The sequence below is a fragment of the Fundulus heteroclitus genome, chromosome 11, assembly GCF_011125445.2.
Source record: "Fundulus heteroclitus isolate FHET01 chromosome 11, MU-UCD_Fhet_4.1, whole genome shotgun sequence".
Taxonomy (NCBI): Eukaryota; Metazoa; Chordata; class Actinopteri; order Cyprinodontiformes; family Fundulidae; genus Fundulus; species Fundulus heteroclitus.
The window spans coordinates 4,459,529-4,468,778 of NC_046371.1; the positions used below are offsets into that span (position 1 = coordinate 4,459,529).

Below are 9,250 nucleotides of genomic sequence, written 5' to 3' on the forward strand. Positions count from 1 at the left end.
CAAGTGTAAATTATTTTATTTTAACCGTTGTATTGCTGCCCCCCCATAGCCTCACAAACGCCCAGCGTACGAGAGATTTGCAGGCTGTTGCACCAACGCAGCCAAAGTCTCTTCTTGACTTGATGTCTTAACAAGTGAAACCAAAAAGGTGCAGAAGTTTCTTTTTAAATCAAAGCAGTGTTAAGTTTCAATGAAAGAGAAAGCCAATTCTAACAAGATAATAAAAAAAACTTCTATTTGAGCGGTCTAAACAAAAAAAAAAACTGTTCAATATCTCCTTTTTATAAACTGTAAGGCAAGATGTCAGAACCTTTCTAAGGATGCTCAATATTTAGTTTTCATCCAGCCGAAGGTTGTATGAATTCGTCTCAGCCAAAACCAGAGCAGGGCTGAATCCCATGAAGCGTTTCTCCCCCCCGGGCCTTAATCAAATTTGTACCTCACAATTACTTACAAATTAACAAAATGTGTTTTTAAACAATTTACAGTACACATTAAGAAGTTGTTTTTATGCCTTATCTGTTAGTCAGTCCTCAAAATGGGAAAGACAGAAGAACTTTGCATTGAAGTAAGGCAGATGCAGTGTTTCCCCTACCTTTTATCCAAAAGAAACATCCAACCTGCCTGCCCCCAAGATGATAATGGCATGTAGTAAATTATTAAGTCTTTGTTATTAAGTTATTGCCAAATCACATCCTGAGCTAGTTCTAACCCATCCGCCTCAAAAAAGACAAACTTTGTTGGGGAAACACTGAGATGTGTCTGGATCTTTGGACATATTTGGACTAAACTTACAGTCAGTGCAGTTGTTCATTAGTATGCCTGAAAAAAAATGTAAATAACATGCAATAGTCTTCACCCAATGGTGTATAAATTTGTCAAATTGTGAGTTAGACCTGTACCGGGATCCAAAATTGGGATTGAAAGGGGTGAATTGAGACCTCGTGCACAAATAGCCGGGTCTTTATTAAAACAAATATGTCCTCAATGTCACTTTTTAAAAATGGTGTCACACACATGTGATCATTTTCACAAACCTGCACAAATACGCCACTGAGCGTTGTTTTAAACATTCCACACACATAGAGGGCAGTGTAGCGCAAAACTAAAACCCATGTCAGCCAATCAGAATGCTTTAAAACGACCCATGAAGGCCCGACATATTGGGAGGGTGTAAAAACTGCTCTTTCTCCTTTGCACCTCAATCTGTTAGAACAGTTGGACTAAAAGCGTCCGAACCAATGTAAAAAAAAATCACCTTTCTGTTGGCATTAATTTTTCCGCCAATTCGGTAATAACGATCGCACACGTGACCTCAGCACCGCACTACTTGTCGCAGACTGTGACGCGGGGGACCCTAAAGCTCTGTCTTGTCATGTATACACACAGACACAAATACAGGGCTTTCTCAAGTCTCCACTGTGGTCTGACATTTCAAAAATAGTCGTTTTTAGTGACGTAAAACAGAGTTTTCATGTGGATGAAAAGCCAAAACACATTAATATGTATTAGTTTTCCAAGATATCCGGTTATGTGTGGACAAGTCCTGATATTTAAAGGCGCAATAAGTGATATTTCACCGCTTGAGTGCTGTCTGTAGACCAAAACAAGACATGATTAAAGCCACGCCTCTCCCTATCTCAGTTTCCCCTTCTCACCCATTGGCTCATATGAGTCTATTTGCAGACGATAAAAACACAGCAAAGCAGCTTTACCTTTTTGAGGAACATGTCTAGTGAAGAAGTACCTAACTCATAACTTTATAACGTTGTTGGCAAGAGAACGTTTTGATCCGATCAGAAATTTAATGGGCAGGGAGTGGGCAGCTGTCCACGTGCGCGTACGTGTGCGGCCGGCCCGGCTACGTAAACAAGAGACTGGAGAACAACAGAGAGATGGTGTGTGACGTTTAACCATAGTCCATCTAAAAAGATACTTTTAGTTCTCCCCAAAACTATTTTTGTTAGTTCTTTCTATCTATCTAAAATAATGAAAATTTGCTTATTGCTCCTTTTTTAATTGGGGACCAGCAACCCCCTTATGGCTTCTTAAAGGAGCCTCCAACTTAACAGGGAAATGTTTGACACACTGCCTGACTAATGTGCCTGATAAATGGGGGGATTCAGCCCCATAAGCTCAGACTCTTTGACAAAAATCAGGTTCTGATCCTCATTTGAGATGCTGATGTCATGGTGCTTTAAGTCGACAATGTTTACCCTGATCTAATGCAGGTGATGTTAAACTTAAAAAAGAGGATTGATATGCAGAAATTTAAAGGTGCGATGTAAATATACCACACCATCAGTGCTTTCTCGGGCGCCTTGTCATTTAGGTGACCTACGTTGTTATTAAAGCCGGTGTGATGGCGCATCTGTGTCAGAACCCTGATGCTAACAGTCGATAGGGCTAACTGTGGCGTTTTATGCTAGTGAGTGTCAAACGTTTACCAACATAAACACAGAGAAGGGATGAGATCTGAGAGGAGTTTAAACCCCCAGACAGAAATCTGCATCCTAGTAAAAACGTTAAAATTCAGCTGCACTACGTTCAAAGGTTTTACTTCACCCTCCATATCATAAATACAAATATCTTTTTTTTTATTATTAATTTGTTTGCATTACAGGTCAGTTTTCAGTTTATCTGCTTGTGCAGTTGGAGGTGGAGCGGGTCACCCACCCTCCTACCATCCGTGCACCTTACAAAACCCAACATAGCCGTGCAATGAACAAATCCGTCCAAATTTATATTTCCAAATGCATGTAAGAAAGTGTTTTTTTTTTTACCCAAAAAAAGTTATATCTGGCAGGGTTTTCTAATCTGGTTTTCAGCTCAGTTTCAGGAATATAAACACTAACGATACTGGGTTAAAAGTAGTGTTGCGCCAATGCCATTTTTTGGCCCCGATACCTGGCTGTGCTGTATTGGCTGATACCATCTGTTTAAAATTGATGTGTGTGTGTGTATATATGACAAACTGCATACTACTTTGGGTAGTAGAACTTTTTATTGCCTACCTGGAATGGGTGACAATAGTTGAATAAACTGTTGGCTCTCAAAGGCCAAAATAGTGCAACATTCGAGAAATTATAACATGTATAATAGTAGTGCAACAGTAAGACAGTAAAATTACATTAATAATTGAATAATCTCTTTCAAACCCTGAGTTTTGGCTCTCAAATGTCAAAATAGTGCAACTTTCATGAACTTATATAACATGTATAATACTAGTGGGGAGAGAGAAGGCTGCGTTCAAGTGACATACAAACATCAAAATGGTATCGGTGCCCTATTTGTTGGTACTCGCCGATACCGATACCACCATTTTAGTGCTGGATCGGGGCCCCGTACCAATACTGGTATCGGTGCAACACTAGTTAAAAGTATAGCAAACAGTTTAAAATATGCAAAAGCTTAAAACCTGCACAGATTTTCTTTTGGGTGTTTGGCTGCAACATCCATTTAATTCCCTGCTGCAAGCAGTCAAATCTAGAGCTACATATTTAGATAGCAAGCAATGGTAATACTGTTGAATATTCCAATGACTATATCAGTGCGATTTAATTCTTGTCCTCTTCCATCAGTAATGTCTCTCTTTGGTATCAAGGCCGGTGTGAGCCCAGCCAACTCGCCAAATATCTCAGCATGGCGCTGAAAAATATTAGCCGACTCATCGACATTCGGACAATAATTTTGATTGGAGCTAATCAAGGTGCAGCTTGTGGGTAAAATAAATCTAAAGTAGCGTTTCTGGTGCAACGGTCTGCAGAAGCCACAGTTGATCTCAGTCATGGGCGACTTCATCCTGATCTTGTTTGTTTTTTTTTTTGTTTTTTTTTTTTTTTTTTAGAGGCTTTTAGTAATGTAGAGTTAGATATTGGCCCACAGTAACGTTGCATGCAGTAATAGTAACATCTACGAAGTGAAGTTGGTACTGTCCACCCAGCTAGTTATTTTTTCGCGCAGAAGAGGCCGCCTGACGTTGTGTTACTGTGAATGCTTCAGCTCGCTGTGAAGTTCTGGCATGTTGTTATGGTACCTTTTTTAAAAATAAATAAGATGTATATTCCCTTTGTGGACTTTCACCTCAGTGGAACATTCAGCTGATTCAAAATTAAAGAAATTTGTGTTGAATCTAATTTTAATTGTTGGGGGCTTCTCGGTTATTTAGCTCCATGTTAATCCTTTGTTTTTGTTTTTTTAAATATGTGTATTAACAAATGTTCAGCTGAGGTGAATTCTCCTCTTTTTATAAAAACTGGGAACAAAACAACTTCTAAATACACTGTTTGCATGCAATTTACTAACAAAACAAGCAAATTATTTTTTCCAAAATGTCTTATTTCTCTGTCATGTTTTTCCTCATTAATGGGCCAAATATGAACGGTTTTACTTTGCAGATACTGTTAAGCTTTAAATGCATTCCACGTCGATTTTATTTCCGTTCGTCTTAACGCATTTTTAAAGCCAAATCTGTTTTATAATTGTGTTGACTTTTTGTTGTACAACCAGTCTGAAAGCCATCAACTCACCCAGAATGCAGTAAATGTCCACAAGTGTTTTTGTTTCTATAAGTTAACTCACCAGTTGAAAATGTAGTGCTGTTTACTGTAACTCATTCCAGTGTGGTGCGCCGGTGGGTTGTCTTTCCGGAGGAAGGACAGAAAGATGCTGATTTATTTGTTCGTTTCCACTTCAAGTCTTAATTCTTCTTAACCAGACATTCAAACATACACAGTGCCTCCATGTGTTGATCTGAGTGCTTCAAAATGGTCAGAATTAAGGATTTCCTCCTTTTTGTAGGCTTCTCACTAGGTAGAAGAAAGACAAACTCATACCTCCTGTACTTGTAAATAAAAGTTTTATTCATGAAGGATCAGTAAAAGAAGAGATTTAACTGCTGAGTAATGTAACAACAAGTTGCTATGGCGATTCCCGCCTTATTTTTTTTAGCTTCCTTAACACCCAGCCAAAAAAGGAGGGTCACAGGTTACTATGGCAATTCCCGCCTTTTTTTTTAGCTTCCTTAGCACCCAGCCAAAAAAGGAGGGTCACGGGTTACTATGGCAATTCCCGCCTTTTTTCTTTTAGCTGAGTGGATGAGGGCCTTTCTCAACACGCGGCCAAAAAATATACAATGATTCCCACTTTTTCTTTTCTTGTTTTTTTTGGGTGTTATCAGCAAACACAGACAAGTTTTTAAGCTTTATATACACAAACTGCTGCTCTTGGTGCTATGGGTTGCTCAACACGCACTTTTTTTTTTTTTTTTTTTTTTACATCCAAACTCATCCACACACAAATAATCCAAATGGTTGAAGGTCATACAAACAAAGGTTAAAGTTACATCAATGGGGGCTGCTGGATCGAATCTGGATTTGATAAAGTCAGTGACCCCTTTTTTGTGTTATTTTGTTTACCTGGAGATATCATACTAATGTTACAGAACTATTCCTTACAAAAAAAAAATCCTAATTTTGTCCATTTTGACGCCAGATAATGCAGGCACTGTGTAGTCTTCCACTTGATCCGTCCTCCTTGGTTCTGGTTTTTGTTTCCCGTTGCCGCTCAGCACCATGCATGTCGTATACCGACTAACCCGACAGGAACAGGAACAACCATGTAAGATACCGACAAACCCTTTACTGCTGGTCGCTTTGCTTCTAATTGTGACTTGTTGCAGTGTTTAGTGATGTTGTAAAAATTGTGATGTAAAGTAAATTATGAAAGATTCCCGATCCGGCTGAGCTCATGTACGTGGCGAGGGTTTTCGGGTGAACGCAGGGCTGAACGGTTCGCTCGCGACGAGTCTTCAGGAGCGTGCTCTGTGCTTCTCGATGGTTAGATAGCTGTGTGTAATTTACGAATTGTTTGGTATGTTGTGTAAAATCTGCACTATGTCTTGCGTAACAAAGACAACGAATGGCCTGTGATTATTTTTATTTTTTTTTTGTTCCTCTGAATGACCATGGCATCTGTTTAATGTCTTTAAAACTGGAATGTTGTACATTTAGTGCCTTTTACATTTCATCAGCTAACTTGAACATCCGCTCAATAATAGAAAAGATAAGATTCATTTATTTTCCTTTTATTGGATGTATTTTTTTATACACATAATATCGTCTCTGTATCCACTGTTCAAATTTTATATAAAACCTACTCCTGGCCAATAAACCTCGTCTCGGCTCAAGTTATTTTACTCTCACATCCAACACTTTTGGATTTAATTCAATTTCAATTAAATTCAATCTTATTTATATAGCACCAATTCACATCACATGTCATCTCAGGTCACTTTCCAAAGTCAGACTCCATCAGATCCTCCAGGTTGGTGAGAAAGTTTCCTCTCTAAGGAAACCCAGCAGGTTGCATCAAGTCTCTCCAAGCAGCATTCACTCCTCCTGAAAGAGCGTAGAGCCACAGTGGACAGTCGTCTGCATTGTTGATGGCTTTGCAGCAATCCCTCATACTGAGCATCTTTTTTTCTTTTTTTTTTTACACCATTTTTTTTATTCCCCAAAATAAAACAAAAATAAACAAACTGCACATTCCAAGTGAAAATACTAAAGATCAGTTTGAGTAAACATATAAATCCATAAACTTGCACTTAGATGTTTTCAGTGATGTTATTTTTAAGTAAAGTAAACCAGCTAATTAACAGTTTGGCAGTTGAATAAGTCCTGATTCGGTAGCTTTCGGCCATGTTGGCCTAATAAATAAATGTTTCAACACACTGGTAGACGTGCAGCCTGCTGCAGGTTCAATGACTTGAGTCAGAACAAAACGCTCCACCAGGGGGCGCCAGGAAAGGCCAAAAATATGAATGATTTTAAAAAAATATAACTGGAAACTTAATGCGGTCGGAGTCTAGAAAAGTCTGCGAGTCGATTTAAATTCACTGTAGAAAATGTTTTATTTACAAACTTTATTTCTGATCCCATTGCCTTACAGTTGTCTGTTTATTCAGTCTGTGCATCGTCTTCCTGGTGGTCTGAGGTTCTCCCGGCTTCCACTACAAGTCCGAGCACTGTTGAAATATCTGACGTTAATTTATAGTTTATACTTTAGTTATGCAAAATCTGAATAAGTCCTTTAAAGATATGTCTGGAAACGTATAAAATTATTACCTGATATAGCTGAATCTTGTATCTTGCTGGCCAATCAGGTTCAGTAAAAACTGGAGCAGCTTTTGGTACCTTTGGCTGTGTGGGTCAGTACAAAGTCCTGCTGGGAAATGTAATCAGCATCTGAACTGCTCTAAACTTCCCTGGTAGACACCAGTGCTGAGTTTGGACTCAATAAAACCCAGTTGACCAGCACCAGCAGAGCGCATGGGTCCCCAAGTCATCTCTGCAGGTGGAAACTTTGCAGATAACTCCAAACGGCTTGGATTGTTCTCGCCTCTCCACTTTCTCCAGACTCTGGGATGTTGATGTCCAAATGAAATGCAGAGGACGTTGGACCACTGAGCATAAAAAAATTAAATTTCTTTATTAAAAAGATATTTTTATTGCTGTCACACAATATGTTTAATGTGTGAGAAACTGAATTTTGGGGTTTTATTACCCGTCAGCCATGATCATTCAATATTACAGAAATATATACTTTGAATGTATTATTCTGGGTGCAATGAATCTATATATATATACACTGATACATGTTCCAAAGAGGCTCATTTGTTAAATTAATAGCCTTAAAAAGCATTCAAGCTGCTATTAAACATATTTTTCATCACATCCACATTTGTTTATGGTTGTTTTTATTGGTCTGATGTTGTATTCTTAGTTTTTAATCAGCAGAAAGCTTTTGTATCTAATAGAAATAAAGACTTGAAAACGTCGGTCTGTGTGTAATTAATCTATGTTTTGTGTTTCATTTTTGTTAATTAAGTTAATGAAATAAATTCACTTAATATTCTAGATCAGGGGTGTCAAACATACGGCCCGCGGGCCGAATCCGGCCCGCCGAACAATTTTGTCCGGCCCTGTGGCTAAATGCATTATTATTTTCATTTTTTCAGTGTCCTGTCTGGCAATGTGGCAATAAGATGCCACAAAGAGCTCATCAGATTTGACTTTCACAAGTGGACAAGATAAAAGGAAGAGAATGATAAAACAATTATTGAAAAAAAACATGTATTTTGTTTAATTGAAAATATGCAGATCCTATATTGTCCACGAGGGGCGCTGTGTTTTAATTAGCAGATTAAGCTTCAGGTGTGGAAAAATTTAAATCATTTCTTAATTTTTATCTGTTTGATGTATATTGTCATGCAGAACAATGTTTTTAAGTTCCAAAAAATGTGAATAAATGTTTTTCAACAGTGTATAATCACTGTGATCAGTTCTTATGCATAATGCACTTAAGTAAATGTTTAACTGAGTAAAAGTATTGTTGAATTTGCACATACTTTTCTTAAAAACACTGAGGTTATTCATAATATATTGTGTAAAAGTGAAATTAATTTAATACAAAAATCAACAACAAGTCCACATTTATTAGTTCTATTTAATCTTGCAATGAGTTTACTCGTGTGGCCCTCTTGAGATCAGATTGAGCTGTATGCGGCCCCTAAACCAAAATGAGTTTGACACCCCTGTTCTAGATGATTGGGTCTGTAATGTGAGCATTATGAAGCTGCTGATGTACAGAAAACTTTAGGATTTAATAAAAATAAATACTTCAAAACATCGGTCTGTGCGTAATTAATATATTGTTTCATTTAGTGAATTGAGTTAATGAAATAAATTCACTTAACATTCTAGTTGATTGGGTCTGTAATGTGAGTGTTATGAAGCTGCAGATGTAAAGAAAACTTTTGTATTCAATAATTCTTGAAAACATAGATCCGTGTGTAATTAATATATATATTGTTCTTTATTTTAGTTGAGTAAATGAAATAAATTAACGAGTTGATTGAATGCATTATGAAGCTGCTCCTCTGCTGGCTGTTGGATCACAGCGAGCTGCAGTACCTGATGATCACCAGCAGGTGGCGGAAGACTCCGCCGGGCCAGAGGGTGAAACGTCCCTCTGTGCGTTTGTTTATATATATATAAATAAATGTTGTGGGAATAACTCTCCACGGAGGCCTTTGTGGTTCTCCACGCAGGAAACAAACATTGCAATGAGGGAAAACCTTAAACTCCACCTGGCTATCGCCGTTTCACCGGAAGCGAAAAGGAAACAAAACGAGAAAACTCTGGGAATCCCGGCGGGATGAAGTCCCCTTACGTACAGGTGTAACATGAGG

At 38.1% G+C, this 9,250-nt stretch overlaps 1 protein-coding gene across 1 annotated transcript in view; it reads left to right on the plus strand.

Moving 5' to 3' along the window:
• Positions 1-9,023: 9,023 nt before the first annotated feature.
• The window catches only part of lrrc32 (leucine rich repeat containing 32), a 16,658-nt gene continuing 16,431 nt past the window's right edge, over positions 9,024-9,250 (plus strand). Inside the window, exon 1 of the mRNA XM_012864374.3 lies at positions 9,024-9,250. This exon is cut by the window's right edge and continues 90 nt beyond it. The gene's annotated coding sequence lies outside the window, so the exon portion shown is untranslated.